The 27,403-nt window shown below is 41.2% G+C and overlaps 1 protein-coding gene across 8 annotated transcripts in view; it reads right to left on the bottom strand.

Moving 5' to 3' along the window:
• Positions 1 to 27,403, bottom strand: part of GRIA4 (glutamate ionotropic receptor AMPA type subunit 4) — a 2,450,678-nt gene that overhangs the window by 1,086,549 nt on the left and 1,336,726 nt on the right. The window lies entirely within an intron of this gene.

Below are 27,403 nucleotides of genomic sequence, written 5' to 3'. Positions count from 1 at the left end.
CATGGATGGGGAGCCTGTTTCATAGACAGGGTAGTCTCTGGGATACCTATGTGTCTCTCCAGCAGGTCCTGTTTATATCACAGGCAAGGTTTAAATCTTTAGAATTGGTAATTCTGATGCTGTTTGTTTTGTGGATATGCAGGAAGTCCATCAGAGTGGGATCTGACAATGCCTTGTATGCCAGGCATAGATCTCCCCTTAAGAGCCTATAGGAGACAGAATACAGGGATAGGGCCTTGATGTGGTCTGCATAGGACATTTTACTTATGCCCTGTATTCTTTTAGCGAGGAGCCTCTGTGGACATTCCAGATGTTGGATATGCCTGGTTAGCTACATAGCAAAAGGGGCATTGCACTCAATAAATGGTCTGATGAATGCCGAATACAGCGGAACAATGACTTTTTTGGACTTAGATGCCATGCCTTTGTTTATATGTTGCACAACATAGTATTTTCGGTCTTGTTTTGTAACCAAGTTAAATTTAGGCCCCCAAAGTTGTGTGTCTTCTTAACTCTCTATAATGCCCCAGTACAATAACTAACAATATTATAACAGACCTCTGTAAGATGTAGACTGAATGTCTGCCATCAGATACATGGTAGAGATTACTGATTATTGTACTTTTTTACTGGGCTGATCTTTGAAATTTTGAAAGAGATTTTGAGAACCTCAGCATATGTTTGCATAGGAATGTCTACATTTTCAACTTGGGTATTGCCTGATGAGAAATTTACTACCATTTCTAGTGCACATTTATTTTTCTTACAGATAATTAGGGAAGTGCCAGAAAACTGGATGCTGTCTGTTAGCATGCTTCGGGTCTCAGAACTGCTTGAGATTGTGATGAAAGGAGATACTGCCAGCCCAGCTAGCTGGAATTTCATATTTATATGTCATTGGTGAATATCAAAATGATTTGTGTAAGATGCTTGTGTACAAATGTATTAGAACTGTATGTCATGTGTATATCAAACTGCTTGTACAAACATGTGTGTGGTGAAAAGGTGTTTGTAAAATGCTTGTGTTTAAAATGGATACACGGTGTGTCCTATTGGAAAAGAACAGAAATGTACATGCACTATTGTAACTGTTTAAATGTATATATTTTAACAATGGAAACTGGGATACAGGAGGTTAACCCCAGTCTAGTTGTTGTGTCTTTAGGCTTTTCCCGGTTAGGGGTTGCCACAGCAGAACTCCAGTCCGCTAATGATTGGCAGTGGATTTTTACGTGCCGAGTTGCCAGCCCTGATGCACAACCTTCAACAAAGGTACGCCCATTCACGCATGTCTCCACACAGAAGATGCTGTAGCTGAGAATCGAACAGGACAACATCTTACTGTGAGGCGACAACACTACTGCAGCACCACCACCGCAGTTAGGTTAACCCCAGTCTAGTAAACTTAAGAAAAACAACTGAAATCAAATTGCTTTATGGCTAGACCATAAAAGATGTTATCTTTCAGTTTTTAATGCAGCAAAGAGACACAATATCTGTACTATAGAACTTTTGTGCTGTCTTTAGGGTGAACCTAGTACTAGTTTTGAAATGTGAAGGAATGAATTGATTTATGACTTCCAGCATCTGGCAAAGATCTGAGGTCTATGTATTTTTACAAGTAGATGCTAAATGCTACCAGCTGCCATCAATGGTTGTTTGGTCCTGGGGACTAGAAGTCAGATTACAAGAAATTATGTCATTCTGCAAGCTAGTAGCAGTAATGTCTGAGATATTAATTTGAGAAGTCTCTTAGCAAGACAGAACATTCTGTATTCTGTCTTAGACATGACAACAACTGGAAGATCCTTTCACCACATCTGCCTTGTTCTATTAGTAAGTTCTTAGGTTATAGTAATTGTCTTAGATTCAGTCAGGAATGGAGAGAAGCTTAGTTTAGATATTTTCTTTCTTTATTTGAGACTATCCTGCAATGTTGTTTTAAATATTTCCTGTGGTTTTGAACTCGGATGTCAATGTGAATATATATTTAGTATTGCAAATACATATATTTACTATTGTCTTGTTCTTTTATTATTGATTATTAAATATATTTAAACCTTTCATTGTGTCTGTTGTGTGTAGGGATATTTAAGTTATGAGAGTACTTGCATATTTATTTGGTGACACTGTGTGGGCCACTCATAATAGCCTTGCTGTTGGTTATACTACCATTTGTATTAGTATTAATATTACACAGTAAGATTGGACACACTTTGTTAAGGGCCTTAAAGTAGCTGATAAGGGGCTCTGGTGGCAGTGATAACTACCTTATAGTCTGGGCAGAAATAGGCATAGCTAGTAAACCTGTGCCATCCTTTCCCAGGGGTACATGTGTGTAAATAAAACCTCAAGGAGTATGTGTGACAACTACTTGGGGAGGGACACGAAGTACTGGTTGGACAGAGAGAGTAGTGGAGGACTTGGCTTGGAACCATGGCTAAGGACTCAAATCTAAAGCTGTGCCAGTAGGGAATCTTACTGGGGATCTGGAGACAGAGGGAGAAACCAGTCCTGACTGAATGTGGTCTCTGTGTGCTCCTAAGGAAATCTGCACTTGATGCAGAGAGCTGCATCTGGAAATACTGTGTGTGTACTTGTCATCCTCCAAGTCTTTTTGGTTTCTAATACCATGACGGGAGTGGACCTCATTCCTAAGTCAAAGTATGATTAAAGTTCATGAAATTAATATTATTTCAAGTCATTGATGTCAGCCAGTAGTGCTCTTCGCAACACCCGCAATGTGTGCAGTAATGACTCCTTCTGCAGTTTGTATGGAGTTACATGTATTGGTAACATATCTAAATATGACTGTAAATTCTTTTTTATAAGACCCGTTGCTCCTACTACTATTGGAACTGTCTGGGTATCTTTCTTCCACATTGCTCTCATTTCTGCATACAGATCCTGATATTTTATGACTTTGTGTGTTTCTGTACGCAAGACACTGTAGTCACTGGGTGTGGCAATTTCAATGATCAATATTACTTTAGTCTTCTTTTCTTGGACCATTATAATCGTTTTTTTAGCATCTATCTTTTGAACTGTTGGTAATGGGTGATCCCATGTGATATAAACTTCATAATTTTTTATGATGCTTTGTGGTTCATGATCCCAGTGTTTATCAGCCACCTCGATACCATAATGTCTGCACAACAGTCTTGCCACATTATTATGCCTTTCAGTATACAGTCCTTCTGCCATTAGTGTGTCGCAATCAGCAACAAGGTATGTGACTGTTTCCAATTTGGTTTTACAAAACCTACATTTGTCTGCTTCTCCCACATGTTCAATGGACTTTGTAAACCAGCATGTATGTAGCCCACTATCTTGGGCTGCCAATATTAACCTTTCATTTCTTGGTTTGAATTCTCCTCTCCTTAACCATTCCTGCATTTGTTCCTGATCAACATGAGGCTCTTCCAGAACTTTTCTTTACTTGCAACTATATTTATGTTTTTTCCACATTTCTTTCCTTCTCATCTGGTCCTTCACTTTATATTCTTTCTTTTGTTTTTTGGCACATACAGTTGCTGCCTGGTTTTTATCTACTTCTGGTTTGATTTCCATTCCTGCTTGATGTCAGTATTCTTCTGCTAAGTTAAGCAGATAAGTCATCTTAGATTTATACTCCTCATGTTTCAAAACTTTCACTACATTTGGATCTTGTGAAGTCAGTAGATGTGTGTGAAGTCCTACAATTGCAGATCTATACATGTAATCAATTTCAAGGAAGCCAATTCCTCCTTCGGAACGGGGAATATATAATCTTGGTATACACTGATTTTTATAAATCATTTGGTGAACATGAAGCATCCTTCTTGTTTTAATATCTATTCTAGCTAACACTTTTTGGGGCCAGTCAATCACTCCAAAACTGTATGTTAGGACAGGAAATGCAAATTGATTTATAGCTTGGATCTTGTTCCTAGATGTCAATGCTGTTCTCAGGATTAATTTAAGTCTTCTAAAGTATTCCTTACTTACTTTATTCTTGTATTTACATTTGTTCATGTTTTATTGCTGATCCTTCATCAATTCCCAAGTATTTATACACTCCCTCTTGCTCAAGTTCTTTTATATCACATTCTTGTACTAAACTGATGTTTTCAAGGTGCTGCAGTTTTCCTGCTTTAAAGGTTGCTTTTGCATATTTATCAAGACCAAATGACATTCTAATATCATCTGAAAAAGTTTTGACAATCTGCAGCTGTTCTTTCAGTTCCTCATCTGATGAGCTATACAGTTTTAAATCATTGACTTTGTTGTTTTCTAGGAGCCAAATTGTAGCCATGGCTTAAGCTGTTAAGTAAACAGCTTAATGGATTAATGGCAAGGCAAAAAAGCAACGGTGACAGAGAGTCACCCTGGAATATCCCCCTTTGAATTTTTATCCCTGGGATAATAATCTGTCTTTTATCATGACTTTATTGCAAAGTGGTTTGCCATTGTTTCATTGTTACTGTAATGTAGTCAGTCAGTAGGGTGTATCTTATACATTAATAAGCACTCTTTTATCCAAGAATGTAGGATACTATCAAATGCTTTTTTGTAGTCAATCCATGCCATACTTAGATTCTTCCCCTTTTTACAATTCTCCACTATAACTTTTAACAACAAATGATCCTTTGTTCCATATGACTTTCTTTTAGTGCCCTTTTGTTCTACTGCCATAATTGAGTTTTATTCTAAATGACTAAACTCTGTCAGTGTCAATTCCTGTGTATAGTTTATACGTCGTCGGAAGGCATGTTATTGGTCTGTAAGTTTTAGGGTAGCTTGCAGGTTCACTCTTAAGTAAGAGCATTATTTTGCCTGTTGTTAGCAAGTGTGGTGTCTGTTCAGGATGCGCATATAAATTGTTCTTAGTTATGGCTAAATCCTCATGCAAAGATTAACCAAAAATTAGATCTGCATCTAGGCCTGGGGTTCTCCAACTGGAGGCTTTTCTTAAATTTGTTTCAATCTCTCTGACTGTTATTTCATCCCATTTCATATCCTGTACCTTTAAACTTCTTATTCTTTCTTTTACTTCTTCTGTCCATTTAGCATCTTTGCTATGTTCCACAGGATCTTCATAGATACTTCTCCAAAATGCATCTGCTTCCTCTGTTTTTTGGCAATCTTTTAATTCCTTTTACCTTATTTCCCAATTCTCTATAAAACTTTTTTGGGTCATCAATACATTGTTTATTTTGTAGTTTTCCCTTATATTTATCTGTGTATCTTCCAAGTTTTTCCACCTGTGCTGGAATTTTTATTTTACTATTTGTGATAGTGCATGATAGATCCTGGTCTGTTTCAATACTGTGCATTGCTTTAATCACATCTATCTTTCTTAGTATTGTTGTTGATCTCTTCCCTCTTCTATAGTCTTCTAACAGTGACACTTCTTGTCTTAATTGCTTTATAATTTTCTCTGTTCGATACTTCCATGATGGTATTTGATTTCTCCTCTTCCTTTACTTCACTACCCTGTGATCTTGTGGTAGAACTTTATCAGTTATTAATTTAGCAGCACAGTAATTTATCCTGTTTACTTCTATTATATAGCATGGATCTCTATGGACAGTCCTACTTACTGCATTCATTTGTTTAATCAGACTTCTGACTATTTGGGTTTTATTGACTGTCTGCAGTCTATTTCTCTTATTGATCTTAATATATCTATCAATTTCCATTAAATCAAGCAAATATTCTCTTAGCTCATTTTCTTCCAAACTGATGGCACATCCCTTGCTTTCTGTTTCATGCTGGTATTATATAGAAAGTTCTACAGCATCTTCCTGTAGCACATTCTCTCATTCTCTCCAATTTCATCCTGTGTCATCTGTTGCTCTGTCATATGGGAACTCACTGCCCTGTCACTCCTCAACATTGACTGCATCATAGTTTCCACAGTTTCCTGTTCCTTTCCTTGTTGTCTAGCTTCAAGTGAATGTTTATACTGGTTTCCTGTAGAACGCTCCAAAATATTTTGATATGGCACCTGACCAATTGCTTTCTGTTCCACTGGTGTCCCCTTAATTTGGATATCCATTGTTCTATCCTGTTATCGTGCTTTCTGCATTTGATTTTCTACACTGAATCCTTCTCTTTGCAGCTGCTCCATAACCTCAATTTCTATTTCTTTGACTTCTCTATTACTAATTTCTTTTTCTATTTTTCCTCTTAGTCTTCTTATTTTTTGTATTGTAAAGTTTTCTATATCCGGATTCCTTTGTCTGTATTTCTCTTCAAATATCTTTGGTGCAGTTCTTTTTGTATTGGTTAGTTTTGCTTTCTCCTTTGCATAAAGATTGCACCATATTAAATCTCTTTTCCTTTCCCCTGTCCATATTTCTTCTTCACGTCTCCTGATCTTCTTGCTTTTCCTTATTCTGGGGACTCACTCCATCATGCTGTGATGTAGTCTGTTTTAGAACTTCTACAGTAAATCCTTCACTTTGCAGGCACTCCATAACTTCAACTTCGATTTCTTTAACTTCTGCTTTACTAATCTTCTTTTTCATATTACATCTTTGTGATATTAATTTTTTTATTGTGAAATTTTCCATATCTGGATGCCTTTGCCTGTATTTTTCTTTGAATATCTTTGAGACTGCCTTTTCTATATTAGTTAACTTGGCTTTCTCCTTTGCATAAATATTGGACCATATCAAATCTCTCTTTCTTTCCTATGTCCATATTTCTTTTTTTGTATTTTTCAAATATCGCTAGGTTTTGTTGTTTATATTTCCACACTTCCTCAGATGCTTCATTTTCCAAACAGATCAAAGTTTCTTGATCTATATAGTGTTTTTCAAAAATCTGCTGTACTAATGAACACAAATTTTTATTTGAAGCTTCTGACAGATTTTCCTGCTGAAGTATTTTTCTTTCCTCTAATTTCTCACTTAATCATTTTGTATATCTTGTGTCTGGAAATTCTGGGCTTTTTACATAATAGAAACAATACATAATTTCTTTCTTATCCTCAGTAGTCCACTCTATCTTCTTTATGGCTCTACTTTGGCCAGTTGATTGTTGAAATTTTTGTGGACTGCTACTTCCTTCTATAACAGGGGGTCCATCTTCTGCCTGGGCATGGCCTGGCCCCATTGTTGGAATGTTTCTATATTTTGAGGATACTACACTGTCATTTTTTCCAGTCCTAACACCAGTGAGCCTACCAGGATTGGGCACTTTAGCTTAGTTAGTCTGAGAGAGCAGGCGAGGATGTCAGCAGAGGTTTATGGCAAGCTGACAAGGAACCAGTTGGCTGAGATGTGCCAAGCCAAAGGACTGGGGCATGCTAACCTCACTAAAGGAGAAAGTATTGCAGTCTTAACCACAGCAGCATCACAGACAAGCAACTAGGAGAACAACCAGAATGGTCTTGGAGATGTACAACTCTCAGAAACTGGATAGTTTAACTTTGCCTCAGAGGACTTAAAAATCTGTCTATAGTTAAAGATACTTGAACTGGAAGCCAAACGTTTGGAAATAGAATCAGCAGAGAGACTGTGATGTTTGGATGATGAAGAAAATAAGAGCCAGAAGCAACATGAAAATGAGATGCTGGTAATTTTGATAGTTTTATTCATATAAGGGTATGTAAACAGTATAATGTTGCCCAAGGGCTCTTGGACAGTTCCTTACCCCCTTACTCCATGGTAAAACTGTAATGCTGCTTCTAAATTGTGTAATACTAATTGCATAAATTATAATACAGGTAAAAAAATGTTTATTAGAGTGTTTTAAGTTAACACCTGCAACTTACAGAAAAAAAGTTTCATGAGCATAGATGCAAAGCAGATGAAAGTGTGTGTGAATATATTGCTGAACTAACCATATATTTTCATAGGTAGGTGAGTGGGTCTCAGGTCACCACTTTTGAAGAGCTGGCAGCCCTTTTGGTGAGGAAACAAGCCCTTAGCACTTTGCCTGAGGACATGAGAATCTGGTTGACAGATACGGTATGCAATAAAACAGATGAGTTGGGGAAAAATGGAGACCTATATCTAGCAAGCAGGGCATCACTGCACAGGAAAGGGATTCCCAGTGCTGCACATGGGTCTAAGAGAACCTATAGTGGGCAGTCTAAACCACCCCAACAGAGTCCGCCAGTAATAGGATAAGCCAATAGTTCCAGTACATGACCAAGATCAAGGGTTAAATGTTTTAAATGTAACCAGTGGGGTCATGTAGCATATAACTGTTCACAGAGGCAAGGTAGGGAATAAATAAGTGGGAAGGACAGAATGACAGCAGCAAGTTGTCTGGAGACAACAAGGGTACCAAAGTACCACAAGAGGTTATATCCTATTTTAGTAGATGGTAAATAGGCTACTGCTAAGAGAGACACAGCTTCTGATCTAACCATGGTGAAGCCTGTAATGGTTAAAGAGGAGCAATACATGTTTGGGCAGTGTACTCCACTCAGAGGTTTAGGACGGACCCTATTCTAGATACCTTTGGCTAGGATTCACCTTGACTGGGGGAGTGGAAAAGGAGCAAGGAAGTAGGTGTGTTTGAAGATATCCCTGCAGATGTCCTGATAGGGAATGATTTTGATAATGCAATACCTTGTGTGGATGCAGTTACACACAGTCAGGCTTGGAGACAAGCATGTGGGTCTGGTAGTACGGGGGGGGGGGCCCAGACAGACCGCACACTTGAAGCCCGGACTGGTGAGGTGGTTACTTCAGAGAGGGAGGTACCCTGTAGCAGTGAGACTGAAGGTGAGCCACAGCTACTGGTGGGCATGTATATTCCCTTGGACAGAGTGACTGCAAGGGCAGAGGTGAGTAGTAGTCCCCAGGCTGACAGTGAGGCATCACTGTCAGAAGATACCAGACTTCCTGTAGAAGAGGAGCTGGGAATGGTTAGAAAGAGAGATTTGAGGCAGGCTCAGCTCTCAGATCCTACATCACAACGCTTGAGGGAGGTGGCCAGGCAGGCACATGATTCTCAAGAAAAGGGGGAATCTGTATACTGGGAGAAAGGGTTACTGTACAGAGAGTGGACCCCTGAGAGAGGGCTAGAGGGTGGAGTAACACAGTAGCTGGTAGTGCCCAGAGCCTACTGTTTGGCACTACTAGCCATAGCCATGACATTCCCTTTGCAGGTCATATGGGCACAAAGCGCACCAAGAGACATATTCTGCAGAATCTTTATTTGCCTGCAATTTCCAGAGATGTAACAGGGTACTGCAGGACCAGTGAGCAGTTCCAAAAAGTAGGAGAGGCAGGAGACAAGGTCAAAGCAACTTTGATGCCTTTGCCTGTGATTGAGGAGCCATTTCAGAGGGGAGCTATGGATATTGTGGGGCCTCTGAGTACCCCAAGTTCCACAGGGAAGAAGTATATCCTAGTGGTAGCAGATTATGCTACCAGATAACCTGAGGTGGTGGCTCTGTCCTCCATCGAGGCAGAAACGTTGGCAAATATTTATTTTGAGATTTTCAGTAGGATAGGTTTCCCAAAAGAAGTACTGACTGACAGAGGTGCCAATTTCAAGTCAGACCTGGTGGCTTATCTGTGGAAGCACTACAGGGTGAAGCACCTAATGACCACCCCTTACCATCCCCAGACTAATGGTCTGGTGGAGAGGTTAAACCCTATACTAAAGACCATGCTATGGGCATTTGAAGACCAGTTTAAGATGGAGTAGGACAGATATCTGTCCCATTTGTTGTTTGCTTACAGAGAGGTATCCTAGGAATCCACAGGTTTTTTACACTTTGAGTTGCTGTATGGGTATAGGGTGAGGAGACCTCAAGATTTGAATGGCAATGAGTGGGAGGATGAGTGTTAATTCCACAAGGAATCTGTTATGGCATATGTCCTAAACTCAGGAGAAAACTCAGGGAACTCATGGGCTTAGCCCAGGAGAACCTGACATAAGCCCAGGAGTAGAAAAAGGTCTGGTATGAAAGGAATGCTCGAGCTAGAGAGTATGCTGTTGGGCAGCAGGTAATGGTTCTCAGTCTTGTCAGACACAACAAGCTACAGGCAGCTTGTGATGACCCTTCAAAGTGGTAAGTAAGGTCAGTGATGTTAACTACATGGTAGAACTGCTAGGCAGGAGGCAGGAGGCATGGGCACAAACTGTACCATGTTAACGCGATGAAACCTTACCATGATAAAGAGGCCCTGGTGCTAAGTATTTGCAGTGGATGGTAGGAGGAGTCTGAGAGGGGATCTGGTGACTGATCTCCTCAGTGAGGCTTGGACTGACTCCTCAGTGAAAGAGGTAGCAATATTCCAGCAGCTATGCCCTACCCAGGTCTGAGAAATCTGAGCAGTGTTACAGGAGTTTGGGGTATGTTCACTGGGAAACCAGGGTGTACCCACCTGGTGCAGCACCATGTGGCTACAGGACCCCAAAGCCCTATCAAGCAGGCCCCTTATACCCTTATAGGGTGCCTGAGAGAGTCAAAGAGTCTCTGAGGAAGGAGATACAGAAATATTGAAACTGGGGGTAATCCAGGAGTCCAGCGGTCCCTGGACCTCCCCAGTGGTGCTGGTACAGAAGGTGGATGGCAGCACCAAGTTCTGTGCGCACTACAGGAAATTAAATAGTCACACAGAGTCAGAAGCTTACCCCATGCCTAGGATAGATGAAGCCCTACAGCATCTGGGTGGGGCTAACTATCTTACCACAACTGCTCTTTCCAAGGGCTACTGGCAGGTGGCCTTGACTCCCAATGCTAGAGAGAGGTCAGCCTATGTGACTCCTTTTGGCTTGTATGAGTTCACAAAGATGCCCTTTGGGATGAAAAATGCCCCAGAGACTTTCCAGAGGCTTGTAGATCATATCCTAGCAGCAGCAGCAGGAGATTTTGCCCTTGCTTACCTGGATGAAATTGCCATCTACAGCCATTCTTGGCAAGAGCACTTCAGCATGTCAGGGAGGTATTGGGCAGACTACAGAGGGCAGGGTGGACCATTAAGCCCAGTAAATGTCAAGTGGGTATGGCAGATGTCTCCTACATGGAACATAGAGAAGGGAGTGGTAAGATCAGGCCAGAACCTGCCAAAGTGGAAGCCAATCAGGCATGGCCTGCCCCTGTTACCAAAAAGTAGGTGAGGGCATTCTTAGGGAGCAGGGTACTACAGAAATGTTGTCCTCTGTTATAGTACCATAGCTGCTCCCCTCACAGACCTGACAAGGAAAAACAGGCCAGATAAGGTAGTGTTAACCCCAGCATGTAAGCAGGCATTCTAGAAGCTTAAAGGAGCTTTGGGAGGACCCCCTGTGTTAGCCAGACCAGCTTACAGCAAATAATTTGTTGTGCAGGTGGATACTTCAAACCATGAGCTGGGGGCTGTACGCAGCTAGATTTCCTCAGAGGGAGAAGAGCACACAGTGGTATATCTCAGCTGTAGGCTCCAACCCAGGGAGGAATGCTATGCAGTTGTAGAAAAGGAATATCTAGCCATAGTATGGCCACTCCAGAAACTTCAGCCTTATCTGTATGGAAGTAAATTCCCTGTAGTTACAGACCACAATCCCTTAACATGGCTGCATCAAGCCAACCAACAAAATTCCAAGTTACTAAGGTGGAGCCTTGCGTTGCAGGAATATGACATGACAGTGCAACACCATAGTGGGGTCAGCACTGCCAACACAGATGTGCCCTCAAGACAGGGAATGGGGTAAGGTATTCCTAGATAGGCTCGTCCCTCTGAAGCAATGATCTCAAGGGTTACTTGAAAAACTAGCTTGAAAAACTAGCTTGCGTCTTGGGGGGGGGGACTGTGACAAAAGGAGGTACTGCCATCCCAACTAGCTGGAATTTTGTAAATATTTATATGTCACTGGTGAATATTTAAATTATCTGTGTAAGATGCTTGTGTTACAAATGTATTAGAACTGTATGTTATATGTATATCAAACTGCTTCTACAGACATGTGGGTGGTGTTTGTAAAATGTTTGTGTTTAAAATGGATCCACAGTGTACCCTACTGGAAAAGAACATAAATGTGCATGCACTATTATAACTGTTTAGATGTATATATTTTAACAGTGGAAACTGGATACAGAAGGTTAACCCTAGTCTAGTAAATTTTAGAAAAACAACTGAAATCAAATTGCTTTATGGCTAGGCCATAAAAGATGTTATAATTCAATTTTTAATGCAGCAAAGAGACACAATGCCTATACTAGGAAACTTTATGTATTGCCTTAAGGGTGAACTAAGTACTAGTTTGAAATGTGAAGGAATGCAATTGTTTTATGACATCCAGCATCTGCCAAAGATCTCAGGTCTATGTATTTTTAGAGGTAGATGCTAAATGCTACCAGCTGCCATCAATTGTTGTTTTGGACCTGGAGACTAGAAGTCAGATGACAAGAAATTATGTCATTTTGCAAGCAAGCTCTGCAGTAATGTATGAGATATTAATTTCAGAAGTATCTTAGTGAAACAGAGCATTCTGCATTCTGTCTTGGACCTGATAACAACTAGAAGATCCTTTCACCACATCTGCCTTGCTCTATTAGTAAGTTCTTAGTTTATAGTAATTCTCTTAGATTCAGTCACAAATATAGTGAAGCTTAGTTTAGATATTTTTCTTTATTTATTTGAGACTGTCTTGCCATGCTGTTTTAAATATTTCATGTGGGTTTTAACTCTGAAGGCATTATGAATATATATTTAGCATTGTCTTGTTCTTTTATTATTTATTACTAAATACGTTTGAACCTTTCATTCTGGCTGTTCTGTGTAGGGATATTTAATTTTTGAGAGTAGAGGCCTGAAAGTAGCTGACCAAGGGTTCTGGTGGTAGTGATAACTACCTTATATTCGAGGCTGAAGGGGGCATAGCTAGTAAACCTGTGCCAGCTTTTCCCAGGTGTGTGTGTAAATCAAACCTCAAGGAGTGTGTATCAGCTACTTGGGCAGAGACATGAAGCACTGGTTGTACAGAGAGAGTATTGGAGGACTTGGCTTGGAACCCTGGCTAAGGATTCAACTCTATAGCTGTGCTAGTGGGGAGTCTTACTGAGGATCTGGAGAAAGAAGGAGAAAACAGCCATGGACTGACTGTGATCTCTGTGCTCTTAAGGGAAATTGCACTTGATGCAGAGATATGCATCTGTAAATTCTGTGTGTACTTGTCATCCTCCCAGTGTATGTCCCTCACTGTTGCCAGTGGTGAGGATTGAGGTTCCTTGACTACTTGTCCAGTGGTGGGGCATCACAGAGATAACCATTATTTACAAGCTAGTTAAAGGTAAGTTCACCTTGAACCTGCGGAATGCTATATGTTCCTAGACTGAAAAAAAGAAAAATCTATGTTGTCTCCTTTTGCTGCTCTTATTTATAATATTTGGAGTAGATAATAGGTACTTGGGAATCTTAAGAAGCCTTACATTCCCACGATAGTTTTTAGCCCTTATATTTCGCATATGAGTAGCTCGGAGAGAACAAATATATCTCAGCACATTTACGTTTCTCCTATCCATGAGGAGTCGAGGCTGCTAAACTGCGGGTAATTTTATGGTTATTCATTTCTTCATGTAAATTACTTTTGAATAAAGTAAGAGAAGTATGTTGCTTTCTGTGAAGTGGACAGTTCCAAGCAGTACTCTCTGTGATATACACCTGTCCCTCCAACAAGTTCAATTTATTTTGCAAAAGAGATTAAAATCCCTTGGTGTTTGTGATGCCACTGGACCTGTGAATTTTTAATAGCTCTAACTGAAAAGGGTCTGTAGAAGCTCTATATGTGAGTCAGAGTTTGCCTGTCAGTAGCTTGTATGATACCATCTAAAAGGACACATCTTTGAGATGGTAGGCATAGTATTTAAGAATTAGGCCTTTGATTTTTTTTTAGTGACAAATCATTGTGATTTTTCCAGTTGTGGTAGCTGTGTAGACAGGTACATACCAAAAGGGGCAATATACTCAATGATAAGCTTATGAGTGCTGAGTACAGTGGAATAATTACATGCCTGGGTGTGGATACAGTACCTTTAGATATAATCTGTGAATCATAGGATCATAGGAGGTTACTAGGCTAATGGCCCTGGGGCCCTTACAAGCCTAGCCAAGAGTTTATCCCCCCAAAAAAAACCTCAGTCAGCACCTGTCACCCCTGCAATGAATGACAAATGTGGAACCCCTGGGACAAATTTTTGGTTTCCCATCCACTCATCAAGGTTGCACCTGAAGAGGATCAGCGAGGTACTCTGACATGTATAGGAAGTCTATTCCAGAGATGGGGCAGCCTCTGGGAGACAAACTTGTCTCTCCAGCAGGTTTTGTTGATGTTGCATATCAGATTTAGGCCTTTTGAGCGGTAATGTGTGAGGAGTTAGACTTACGGATATGGAGCATCTCTACTAGTGCAGGGTCCAATATTGCCTTTTAGGTGAGACACAGATCACCTCGTTGCAATCACAATACAAGTACAATACAGAGTACAGTGATAGTGATTTCAGCCTCTCCACATAGGACAGGTGTTGGAGGCCATGGGTTCTCTTTGTGAGGTATTTCTGTGGCCTTTCCAGTTGGGGCAGGTGTTTGGAGAGGTACATATTAAATGGGGCATTGAACTCAATTATAGGCCTAATGAGGGAGGAGTACAGAGAGGTAATAACCTCCTTTTTTCCGGATGCAATCCTTTTACTTATGAGATGAACCAAGTAAAAGGCTTTTCTGACCACTGCCGCTACATGATGGTCTAATGTGAGATTGTTGTCAACCTGAGTACCCAGGTCTCTCACCACAGGTTGTGCACTTAGGGTGATGCCATTGATGTGGTAATCAGTAAGGTCTGTGTTTTTGCTGAAAGGTATGATAATGCACTTTTTTGTGTTAAACTTAAGGCTGTGACTTTGGCGCCAGTTGTTTGTTGCTGTGAGACCCTTTTGCAGTATGTTAACATCATTTGGGGAGTCAATGACAACACCCAACTTACAGTCAACCACAAGCTTAGTCAGCTACAGGCCCTATGTCTTTGCTTGGATCTCTGAGAAGTAGATGCCAAACAGTAGGGCTCCCAGGACAGATCCCTGGGGAACACCACAAGTGAGAGGTCTGCTGTCGGAGGTGGTGGCACCTATTTTAACCTTGTGGGTGCTATCGGTGAGCCAGTTGCCCACCCACCTGATGAGATAAGATAGGGATTTGTACCAATGTGTGTTAGCTTTTCAATGATGCCTGAGTGGGGTATTGTGTCAAAGGCCTTGGCCAAGTCAACGTAAGCTGTATGTACTGACTTTCTCTCATCTAGTGCCTTGGTGACAGACTCAAAGAAGTCAACCAAGTTCAATGAGCAAGATCTGCCCCCTGACAAATCTGAATTGCATGGGGTCAAGTGCTTGTAGATTGCCTATGTCCTGGTTTATGAGATCCATAATAATGCATCCATGGCTTTACAGATCAAACTTGTCAAGCTAATGGTGCGGTAGTTTCCTGGGTCAGTAGTGGTATCACCTTTGTGCAAGGGGGTGATAATGGCAGCTCTCCTCTCTGCTGGGATGAAGCCTGTAATTAGGCTGTGATTGAATAGTCTGCTCAGTGGTGAAGCTAGTTCTTGCTGGAGATGGTGCAGAATACAGCCTGGGATACTATCAGGTCCCATGGAATCTGCGTTCTTTGCCTTGGATAGGGCCTTTAACACTTGATCTATGGAGATGTAAGGTGTTTGAAAAGTATTGGGGATGTGGAATGGGCCTTTGGGGGGGTGAAGCTTGCACTGAACCTATCAGCTAGCAGGCTGGCTAAGTCAACAGGATCAGTGTAAGTGGTACTGTAAGTACTAATTCCGAACAAACCTGGGCTTTGCCATAGAGATCTCTGATGTAACTGAAGAAGACTTTGTGGTTTCCCTTTATTTCAGAGGCTAGTTTCAACTCATAATTTGCTTTGGAGCTTTTCAAAAGTGATCTAATTTGCTTGTTGAGGCTGAGGAGGAAGTTTTTCCAATTTGAAATGTGTTCCTTTTTACTCTTGGACAGCAATTTCTTCCTTTTGTTGTAAAACCTGTTGATAGAAGATGTCCACCAGGCAGGTTTGTGTTTCCTTGAGGAGCAGGTTTTAGTTCTGTTGGGCATGGTGAGTCCATGCAGTTGTACAGATGCTTGTATACTGCATTGGCCTACTTTTCAGCATAGTTGTCTGCATCCTCTGAGGGGGGGCGGTGTTGTGGAAGCTGCTGATACCCTCCCTTAGGAGGTTGTAGTCAGCTTTTGAGAGGTTTTTTAGCCTGGTTATGGCTGGGGGGGGGGGGTTGGGTGGGATAGAAACTTCGAATGAGGCAGACCGATGATCTGATCTCACCAGGGAAGAATATACTATGGGAGTGGGACAGTGGTCCCCCATGTTGGTGAAAACCAAGTCCAGAATGTTATCTCCCCTTGTGAGGATGAGACAAGCTGGTCTAGTATGTTAGAACTGATGAAGTCAAGGAATCACTGGGTGAGTGCGTTAGTGCAGGAATAGTTCACCCAGTCGATGGTGGGGTAGTTGAAGTCACAAAGGATGAGGGTGCTAGGGGGTACCTTGATGGAATCAAGTTGGTCCAGGTAGGGGGAGTGGGTGTCCTGAGTCATGGAGGGGGTCTACAGCTGGTTATAACTTGGATAGGTGTCTTACCAATTGTCAGTTGCACCTGGAGTAATTCCGGTGCATCATGCTGACAGACCAGTCTGGAGGTGTGCATGTCCTTAATGAAGATAGAAACTCCACAACCCTTAGTCTTTCCAACCTTGTTTTGGGATCAGAAAGTGTGGAATAAGGCATAGCCTGGTAAGGCAGGGGTGCTCTCCTTAGCCCTAAACCAAGTTTCCGTGACTACACAGTAATTGGCATCTTCCAGTGTGAGGAGAGCCTCCAGTGAGTACATTTTCAGGTTAAAGCTCCTAGCATTAAGCAGCATGACCTTCAATTTGCTTTTTGACAGATCTTTTATGTTGGAAGATTTATCTTTGGGACATAGCCTGAAAAGACACAATGGGGAGGCATAAGCCTTGGCCAGGATCCAGAACCCCAGGGGTGACAGGTGGAGGCCATCTCTGGCAAAGCACTGAGGCTTGTCAACCATGCCATCCCAGGCAGACAGATACTGGATCCTCTTGGAAAGACACCAGAAACTAAGCCAATTATTGAAGTAAATTTTTTTTTTGGTATTATGGTATCATTCTTGGTGTAGATAGGATGCTGTTTAGGGCTAGGGTCATACCTGCCTGGGACACATACTCTGAGAGCTCAATCATCACTCTCTTCATATTGTCCAGGGAGGTAATTCTCAAGTCATTCACACTGACATGGATAATGACAGAGAGACTTAAGTGCTTGCATAATGTGACAGATTCATGCACCTGACAGACAACTGAACATGCGTGCCCTTCTCCTTGTTGAGCATGGTGAGGGGGACATCAGTGTGTCTCACTACTGAGTTACCAGTGACTAGTATGTTTTGTTTATTGTTATGCCTTATGGGCTGCATTGGTTTATTGTTATGCCTTATGGGCTATGTTTGTGAGACACTGGTGTGTTGTCTACTGTGTGTGATGTGTTTTGTGCTATGTGTGGAATGTTTGTGAACATGTTTTTGGGGTCTCTGTTGTTCAGGTAAGTTTTTATTGAGGACCCCTGCATAGGTGGGTGTCTGCTGTGCTTCGCTATGTGATGTGGCTATGTGGTGTGGCTGTGCAATGAAAAATGTCCTTATAATAGTGGATACATGGTGATCAAAGGAAAGTTCATTCTTGACATAGGTTCCCAGACCTCTAACTACAGGATCAGTTTTCAGAATTGTGCTGTCAATGTGATAGTTACAAATGGAAATCATGATTGCCAAAGATATGATTATAAATTTTTTTGGCATTTACTTTTAGTCAATGGTTTTGACACTGTTTGTTCAAGACAAACCCTCTTGGAGGATCCTTGTGTTCTCTGGAGACTTTATGATGGTACCAAGTTTGCAGTCTTATGCAGACTTATTCAGCCATAAACCTTTAACATTAACTTTGACCTCTGAGAAGTAAATGCCAAAGAGGAATGGCCCAAGGACAGATCTGTGGGGTATACCACTAGTGATAGGTCTTTTGGTGCTGCAGATCCACCTAGCTTAACTTCTTTCCTTCTATTTGTCAGCCAGTTTGATATCCAACAAGTTATGCAGGGAATACCAATTAGCCTGGAGATTTTATCTACAACATCTGAGTGTGGGATGACCTTATAAGGTTTAGATGTGTGGTGTGCACTGTTTTACCCTCATTCATTGCTTCAGTAACTTTTTCAAAAAAGCTGAGTAGGTTAAATAGACATTTTAGGCAGGTTATGTTTAACAGCCTCAGCATGTGTAGGTCTATGTATTTGGTATGATCTGTGACTGCTTTGTTTAGTGTTGTGTTGTGCAGCAGGTTGCACTTTTTATTTTTTGTGGCTTTGTAAGCAAGAGAGAGAGAGAGTGTGAGCTTTGCCTCTAATGACATCTCCAAGTACATCTCTCACACACTGTACCTACTGGTTTAAGTAATACGTAGTTATCAGTAAATATGAGACAACTTCACTCTTCTTAAGACTGAGATGGTATCCTTTAAGCCCACTGTGCCAGTGGATACCACATCCCACAATGCCGAATCCTTCACAAATGCTTTCTATGGACATCTCCAAGAATGCATGGATCATGCAATCCCAAACAAATCCAAGTCCCTCTCCACCAAATGTAAGCATCCTGTCTGGTGGACCACAGCCATAAACAAATTGTATAACAAAAGAAGGAAGCTACTGCACATCAGAGCGAAATCCCATGAAGGGAAGACATCTCTGATCAACATTAGCAGAAAACTACGTTCTCTCATAAAAACATCCAAGGCAAACTTTGAGAGAAAAATCGCTAAGGACACTAAAGATAACCACAAAGCCTTCTTCAGCTATGTTAGAAACCTGGGCGGAAACCCTCAAATATGCTCAGAGTTGGTTCACAACAAAAAATACACTGAACCCACAGATATTGCTAACATTCTGGCTGACAGGTTCAGTGCAAATTTCTCCCCTCCTTCACCCCCAAAAGAAGAAATACTTATCCCAGCTGAATGTAATCTCCCTGTCATCTCAGATGTCCAAGTGAGAACCGCCCTAAACAAAGCAAAAAACACAGCTTCAATGGGACCTGACGGTATCCCAGGGTGTGTGTTACGTGAACTCCAAGAGGAGCTAAACCCACACATAAAAATGCTATTTAACCTTAGCCTTACTTCGGGATATGTACCTGAACACTGGCGTACAGCAACAGTGGTCCCACTCCACAAGGGAGGTGCCTCTACAGACCCTGGAAACTACCGCCCCATAAGCTTAACTAGCCTGGTCTGCAAAGCTATGGAAAGAATCATTATGGAACTCATAAACAGAGACATAGGGGACCTACAGACACTTGACCCCACCCAGTTCGGCTTTGTAAAGGGCAGATCCTGCCTTTTAAACCTGGTTGACTTTTTCGAAACAGTCACTAGAGCCATTGATGAGGGCAAAGCAGTCCATACAGCATACCTGGACTTGGCTAAGGCCTATGACACAATACTCCACTCAGGCATCATAGATAAGCTAAACAGCTTAAAAGTAAACCCTTATGTCACTAGATGGGTTGCAAACTGGCTAAAGGACAGAACCCATAAAGTTAAAATCGCTGGAGCAATGTCAGACTCAAAGCCAGTCACAAGTGGTGTCCCACAGGGATCTGTCCTGGGACCCCTCTTGTTTGGCATTTATTTCTCAGATGTTAAAGCAAACATGGGAGGGCTGTGGCTGACAAAGTTCGCAGATGACTGCAAACTAGGTGCCATAGTCTATACACCAGCAGACACACACATCCTACAAAAAGGCCTCACTGAAACGGACAACTGGTGCCGTAGTCACGGCTTTAAACTAAATGCCAAAAAATGTATAGTCATCCCTTTTGGAAAAAACAAAGTACCCACAAATTATCACATAGATAGCAACCCACTGAGTACGGAAAAAGTAATCAGAAACCTAGGGACCCAAGTAGACAGTGACCTCTCATTTGACACCCACGTTGCCAAAGTGGTTAGAAAAACATTCTACCTTGCACACCTCATCATGAAGGGATTCACATCCAGATCCAAGGATGTCATTGTACCCCTATATTCCTCCCTCATCAGACCCATGATTGAGTACAATGCCCCATTTGGTATGTACCTCACCCGGCATTTGCAACAGCTGGAGAGACCACAAAAGTACCTCACCAAAAGGATCAAGGGTCTCCAACATATGTCTTATTCTGCCAGACTAAAGAAACTTCAGCTCTATTCAGTAGCATACCGCCTGCTCAGAGGTGATCTCTGCCTGACGTACAAGGCCATGTCCAATCAGGATCTGATGGACATGCTCCACCTCAAAAAATCCAAATCCATCAGGACCACGAGAGCTAAAGACTTAAACCTCGGCACAAGTATGACTAGGACATGCTGGAGGGATAGATTCATAACCCAGAGGCTTCCCATGCTTTGGAACAGGATCCCAGTTCGTATTAGGCAGAGCCCCTCACTGACTCTCTTCAAGAGAAATCTTGATGAGTGGATGGGAGATCGTAAGTTTACCCCAGGGGTCACATCTGTGTCACTGCTAAGCAGGGGCACAGTAAACTAATTCTATTATATAAGGGGACCTTCATTGTGTCACTACTAGACAGAGGCACAGTATTCTAGATTTATTCTGTACATTTTTGTACCATTTCATGGGGTGGCAAAAGCCACATCACTATGGCTAGGCTTACAAATGCCCAAGGGCAGATAGCCTAGTACTATACTATGAAACTATGAAACTATGATGCCCATTTCAACCTGGTTTGTTACAGAGATGGTTGGAAAGTGCCAATCCATCATTCTAGACAATTACTAATATGTGCTGAAGGGGTTGTTATGCCTCTGGGTTTGGAGGTGATTTACTTGGGACATTTTATTTATAACACAGAAAATAAGCAATAAAAAGCTCAAAAGAGCACACCAACTAATAGCAAAACATTTGGAATTTTGCCCGTGTAGCAAGTAACACCCACAACTAACCTGGAAACCTTTTTCTGATGCTAGAAGGAACCATTAACTAATTATAGCAACAACTGACTAATTTAGCAGTAAAAACAGTGGAGGCAGTATCAATGCAATATCAAAGGTCGTGTAGCCTGGTGCTCCTGGCATCAGTTAAAGTAGTACAGTCCAGTTTAATCTGGTAAAAAATTGGAGTGCTTAGCTACTTCCGTGCTTCTTGGATACAAAATTGAGTTGAAATGCCTTGTTTTGGATTTAGCTTATACATAGCAACTTCTGCTTCAAAGAGTCTAACAGTGGGACAAGAATGGCTGACTGCTTGTGCAAAATAAATAACATAGAAAAGGAAAGCTGTAAATAGCTATAACTGTAGCCAGTAGTGTTTATTTACCCAGAACTCTCACCAGTTTGAATCACCACACACTACACAGAAGTCACACAGCTGGTCAAAACTGGATGTAGATTCTAAGTTTGAAAAGTGACTAAAAGTACAGGAATCAAATGCATCAACTCTAATTAATCCACTGAACAGCAAAGAAAATTCTTGAAAAACAATGCAAACTATAAAACCAGGTCATTTAATAGCTTTATCATTAAATTCAGAGAAAAAAAGAAACAGTAAAATGTAGAACAATATCAGAACCCACTCACAACTGATTTAAATACCTAGCCCAGAAACAACAAGCAGTTTCTTCTTCTTTTTTAAAGCAGTGCTATTAATGTATAGGATTCTTGTAAAAAACAAAACAAAACAAACAAACAAAAAAAACTATCACAAAGGGCTGTCTGTTTGTGACTGTGTTGTGACTAACATGAATGTTATATATCATTCTGTCACAGAGATGATAAATGATCATGCAGTAGTGGGTGTGGGAGCAGAGTAGGTGCGATATGAAACAGATGCTAAGAACAAAATTTTCATGCCGCAGGCATTACAGAAGATTCTGGAAGTGGTGGAAAATGTAGGCTATACAAGTGAGAGGTTGGAAACAAGAGGCTTTATTCAGTGCTTCTGCAACCAGCAAAAACAACTTCAGGGTGATCAAGTCAACAATAAAATATCCCACTCCATCCCCACTACCCTCTGTGAAATCCCACCAACTATCAACAGGGAGCAGGTCCTGGAGGTGCTCATTAAGGGCATAATCACTGCTTCAATAGGGCATGGCAACATCCCTGGTTGCCTCCTAAATAGAGTAAAATATGACCTGACAGGACTACTTGAGGCGGTCTTTAACTACAGCCCCAAAACAGGTTATGTGCCAAGGGAATGGAGGGCCACAACAATCATCCGTCTTCATAGGGGTGGACCATCAACTGAAGTCAGGAACTGCAGAGCCATCAGTCTTACAAGCCTAGTATGCAAAGCCACGGAGTGAATTATCATGGAAATGATCAACAGGGATTTTGCCAATCTGTAGTCACTGGACTCATCTCAGTGTGGCTTTGTTATGGGAGATTCTTGACTACTTAACCTCACAGACTTCTTCAGGATGGTCACCATGTCTATGGAAGAGGGGAAAACTGTGCATGCCACCTACCTTGACCTGGCCAAGCCATTCAGTACAATACCCTGCTCAGGTATTCTTGGCAAACTCTCAGAACTAAGCATAAATCCCTATATAACTCAATAGATTGCCAGCTGGCTCACAGATAGCACCCAAGAAGTCAGGATTTGTGAGAACACCTCCATCAAGAGACCAGTTATCAGTTGAGTACCCAAGGGCTTTCTGTTGGGCCTGCTCCTGTCTGGCATCAACTTCTCAGAACCCAAGGCTAATGTCAAAGGCATCTGGCTCACCAAGTTCACAGATGACTGTAAATCAAGAGCTATCACAGATTCCAGCATGACACCAACATCCTACAAGAGGACTTAACAGAAACAAATGACTGGTGTGAAAGCCATAGATTAAAACTCAGTGCAAAGAAATGCATTATAGGGGCTTTTGGGAAATCATCCACCCAAGCTAATTATTTTATCAATAAAACATTGCCAAGACTTGACCCAATAGTTAGGGATCTGGGGCATATGTAGTCAGTAATCTGGCATTTGACCAACACATAGTCAAGATAGTAAGAAGATCATTCTATGCTGCTAAACTCATAAACAAGGCTATGACATCCAGGTCCAAGGAAGTAATAGTATCACTGTACTCAGCCCTTGTCGGTCCCATCATTGAAAATAATACCCTCTTTGGCATGTACCTAACAAGGCACTTGCAATATTTGGGATGCCCTCAAAGGCTCCTCACCTGGAGAATCCAGTGTATGAATACCCTGTTGTATACAGCTCGCAATAAGGTCCTGTCTCTGGACTCCATCTCCTACAGGTTACTGACAGATGATTTATCCCTAGCATATAAGGCATCCTCAGATCCATCTATGATGGATGTCTTGCACATCCACAAGACAAACAGCAAGCAGAAACACTAGATCCAAGGACCTGAACTTTGTCTCCAGCATAAATAGAACTTGCTGGAGGGACTGATATGTGTCTCAAAGGGGTCTATATCAGAATATTGACATTTCAAAATGTCGAAGCACATTTATTCGACACAAAAATGTTGAACGCTGACTTTGTTGAATGACCAAAATATTGATTTCTTTCCAAGGGGAAGACATTGGTTGGCTGTTCTGTCATTAGTACCCTTTCCCCGACTATAGTACGGTCTCAGAGTTAGAATATTTAGATAGGGGGGTGTGGGTGGCACAGACCCCCATTGTGGGGGGTGTGGGGGGCAACCTCCCCACTTGAATACGTTAGATTTTATGTTGTGTTGTTTGTTGGCCTTCTGATTTCTTTCCCTTGGAAAGAAATCAGTGTTTTGGCCGTTCGACAAAGTCAGCGTTTGACATTTTCGTGTCGAATGCATGCACTTCGACATTTTGAAATGTCGCTATTCTGATATAGACCCATCTCAAAGGATCCCCACACTATTGAATAAGCTCCCCATCAATGTGAATCAGATTTCATCCCTGACCCTATCACTGGATGGGAAATTGCAAATTCACCCCAAATCTGCCTCCCATGCCTGTGATGGACAGAGGTCTACAGTAAGTAAATTAATCCCCAACTAACACCCCACCATCATAGCCCTTAGATACTTCTTTACTAACACGTCACATGGTACAGGTGTCCAAGGAACTCTGGGACAAAACTGGGTTGAGTGGCATGGCTAGGCTTATAAAGATCCTGGTGGTCATTATCCTAGTATAAACCTATGAACCTTTTCCAGGATGTACAAATGTGTACATTTTACTGTGTAATGTTGCACTGTGAAGCACAACTAAAAGTACAACTACCTTCAACAAACACCTCTAGGTGTTCAGTGAAATCATAATGTTTTTATAAAAAAAGATATTTTTTTCTCAGATTTAAAACTCAGAAAAAAACACATATGTAAATGCAAAATTATTGTCCTGTAATATATAAAGGTAACATTTTTCCACTAAAACCAAATAAGACTGAAGTCTGGTGAAACTGCAATGTTAATGCAAACAACTGCTTATGTGTTTGAATGCATGCACCTGTTTCTATGTGTGTGTGTTGTATTTGTGTCAGAAGCTAACACAGCACTATACACTTCAGAAACTCAATTTTCATGATGAAACACAATTATGTACCATTTGTTTGCCTTTACCTAATTAAATGTTTCTCTAACTATAAACTAATGATTATTATTTAAACATTTCTACTTTCTTCTTCTTTCTTGTTCTGCCCTGCTTATTTAAAGGCATACAAGACTGCGGTGGTGGTGCTGTGGTAGCATTGTCGCCTCACAGTTAGACGTTGCCCGTTCAATTCTCAGTTAGAGTGTTTTCTGTGTGGCGATATGCATGAATGGGCGTTCCTTCGTTGAAGGTTGTGCGTTAGGCCTGGCAAGCCAGCACGTAAAAATCTACTGCCAATCATTAGCGGACTGGAGTTCCGCTGTGGCGACCCCTAATTGGAAAAATCCAAAAAACAAACAAACATAGGACAGCCAAGGTAGTTCTAGCCATAGAATGTAGGAAGCTGACATTCTTTTTAAGGTCTGCATCCTGACACTAGCCTGAAGCAGAAGATCACTAATGGAGTTTATACTGCCATTCAGAACACATTTTCTGATGGGAACTATAGAAAGTGACCAAACTTTCTGATGCATGTGTTTCAAAAAAGTACTTTCATTAGAGAAATGTAATTTTATTAATGTTTTATGTCAATGCTATTTACTTTTATGGTCAAGTTGAATGCTTTACCTCCTTTGTAACTAATATAATATTATCACTGATGATTGATCATTGTTGCCCTGAGGAAGGACTTCATTTCAAAACATGCTGCTCAGTCAGTCTGAATGTTTTATTTATTACTTCTAAAAGATATTTGCCAGCAATCACTAGCAAATTAGAATCTAGAGTAAGTTGTGCCCATTCTGTAAACTTTGGCATCATGTCATTATTCTCCAACTGGACATTGAATACAACATGAGTACAGCAGAAGTTTTGTGGTCTATATAATAATGTTTTTGGCACTCAGTAATTTGATCCACCATTGAAATAACATATTTAAAAAGGATTTTTTTCCTTATGTAAGTCTTATTAACGAGCAGCCATGGTGGCGCAGCGGTTAGCATTGCCACCTCACAGCAAGAGGTTCTCTGGTTTGATTCTTGGCTGGGTTGCCTTCTGTGCAGGGTCTGCATGTCCTCCCTGTGGTCATGTGGGTTTCCTTCGGGTGCTCCGGTTTCCTCCCATATCCCAAAGACATGCTGTAGGTGGATTGGACACTCCAAATTGGCCCTAGGTGTGAGTGTGTGCATGTGTGTGACTTCTGTGGAATGTTGGGCGCCGGGCTGGCACCTCGGCACCGTAAAACTCCACTGCCAATCATGAGCAGACAGGTGCTCCTCTGTGGCAACACCTAACCGGGAAAAAGCCGAAAGAAGAAGAAGGAGAAGAAGATGTAAGTCTTATTAACATAAAACAGACCTCCAAATGCAATAAAAGGAATTGCAGCAATTTGTAGCTTTAAGTATCTGAAGTATTCTAAAACAAAACAGTGTAAGAAACTTCTCTGTGTGGAACATTTTCAGTCCATATATTTCTAGTTAATCACTGTATATTAATCAGATCAGACAATAGTAGTAGAAGTAGCGAATGTAAACTCGTCATAAGTCAAAACAAAACAAAAAGTAATAATAGAAAATATATAATTGTACAGCGTTACTAAGTATTCGAAATTAATCCAAGCAAGGCAGGCAGTCTGTTTCCAGTCGAAAATCCTTTATTAAGTACACAGACAAGCGATCCAAGTAAAACAAAAATAAAGTAATAATTTCCTCACAAGCTTTCTAAATATATATATATACTTTTTATCAGGCATGGGAGTGGTTTATTGTGCTGTAAAACAAAGTGTTATTGGTACACATGTTAAATTCACATCCCTTCCCCCATCAGTGTGACATTTGAGCTGGTCCTGCCCTACCCAGTAGCTGTCATAATAATATATAACCCTTATATGCCCAAAGAGAGCATCTGGGAAACAGAAAAAAAAAATTACGCTTGTTTCCTGCCTTTCCTGTTAAGTTGTATAGACTATTTGTAAGCTTCTGAGCCCCCAAGCCCTTCTGTGTTGGAGGGAAGCCTTATGGCTTAGTTTTTTTTTTCCTATAACTAGCCAGTTTTCTAGTTTCAGCACTCAAATCTGTTTCTTTGATCTCAGCACTTGTTCAGGAAAAAAAAAACAAAACTTTCATCTGCTTTTACTGTACTTGTGTTTCTACCTACTTTTTTTACTTTTGCATCATCTTAAAAGTACTCAATTGTATTTATTACTGCTTGGTGTAACTCATTCTAAGCCTTCTGGTTTAAACACTTGGGCTTCGGACCAGTTGTTTTGCACTGAGAGGGTTTGTGGTCTGCACTGTAGTGGCAGAACAGGTAGCTTACATCCTTCTAGGTTGGGAACTGCTGATTGAGGGCTCAGTGTCTGTTATTCTAAAAGTGTATTAATTCTGGTTTAAGCACTTGGGCTTTCAGGCCAGTTATTTTACATTAAGAGGGTTTGTGGTCTGCACTCTTGTGGGAGGAGAAGCTGGACTCTGCCCTTCTGAGCTGGGAATTTCTGATTGAAGGCTTATAGTGCATGCATATCTGAACTGCTTCTTACTGAAGTTGGTGGACCTTGTTTGCTGTGGCATAGACTGGATTCGGGCCTGCTGGATCTAGCTTTGTTTGTGTAACTTGAGCACTAATCCAGGCATTCTCTAAAGTATTCAATTGTATTTATTACTGCTTGGTAGTAACTTGATTAAAGTTTAGCTGTCATTCTAAGTCTTTTGGATTAAGCACTTGGGCTTCAGACCAGTTGTTTTACATTAGGAAGGTTTGTGGCATGCACTGTGGTGGCAGGACAGG

This window comes from Protopterus annectens, chromosome 5.part0 (genome assembly GCF_019279795.1).
Source record: "Protopterus annectens isolate FY-2018-M chromosome 5.part0, PAN1.0, whole genome shotgun sequence".
In the NCBI taxonomy this organism is placed as follows: Eukaryota; Metazoa; Chordata; order Ceratodontiformes; family Protopteridae; genus Protopterus; species Protopterus annectens.
This window is presented reverse-complemented; position numbering and strand designations above follow the sequence as displayed.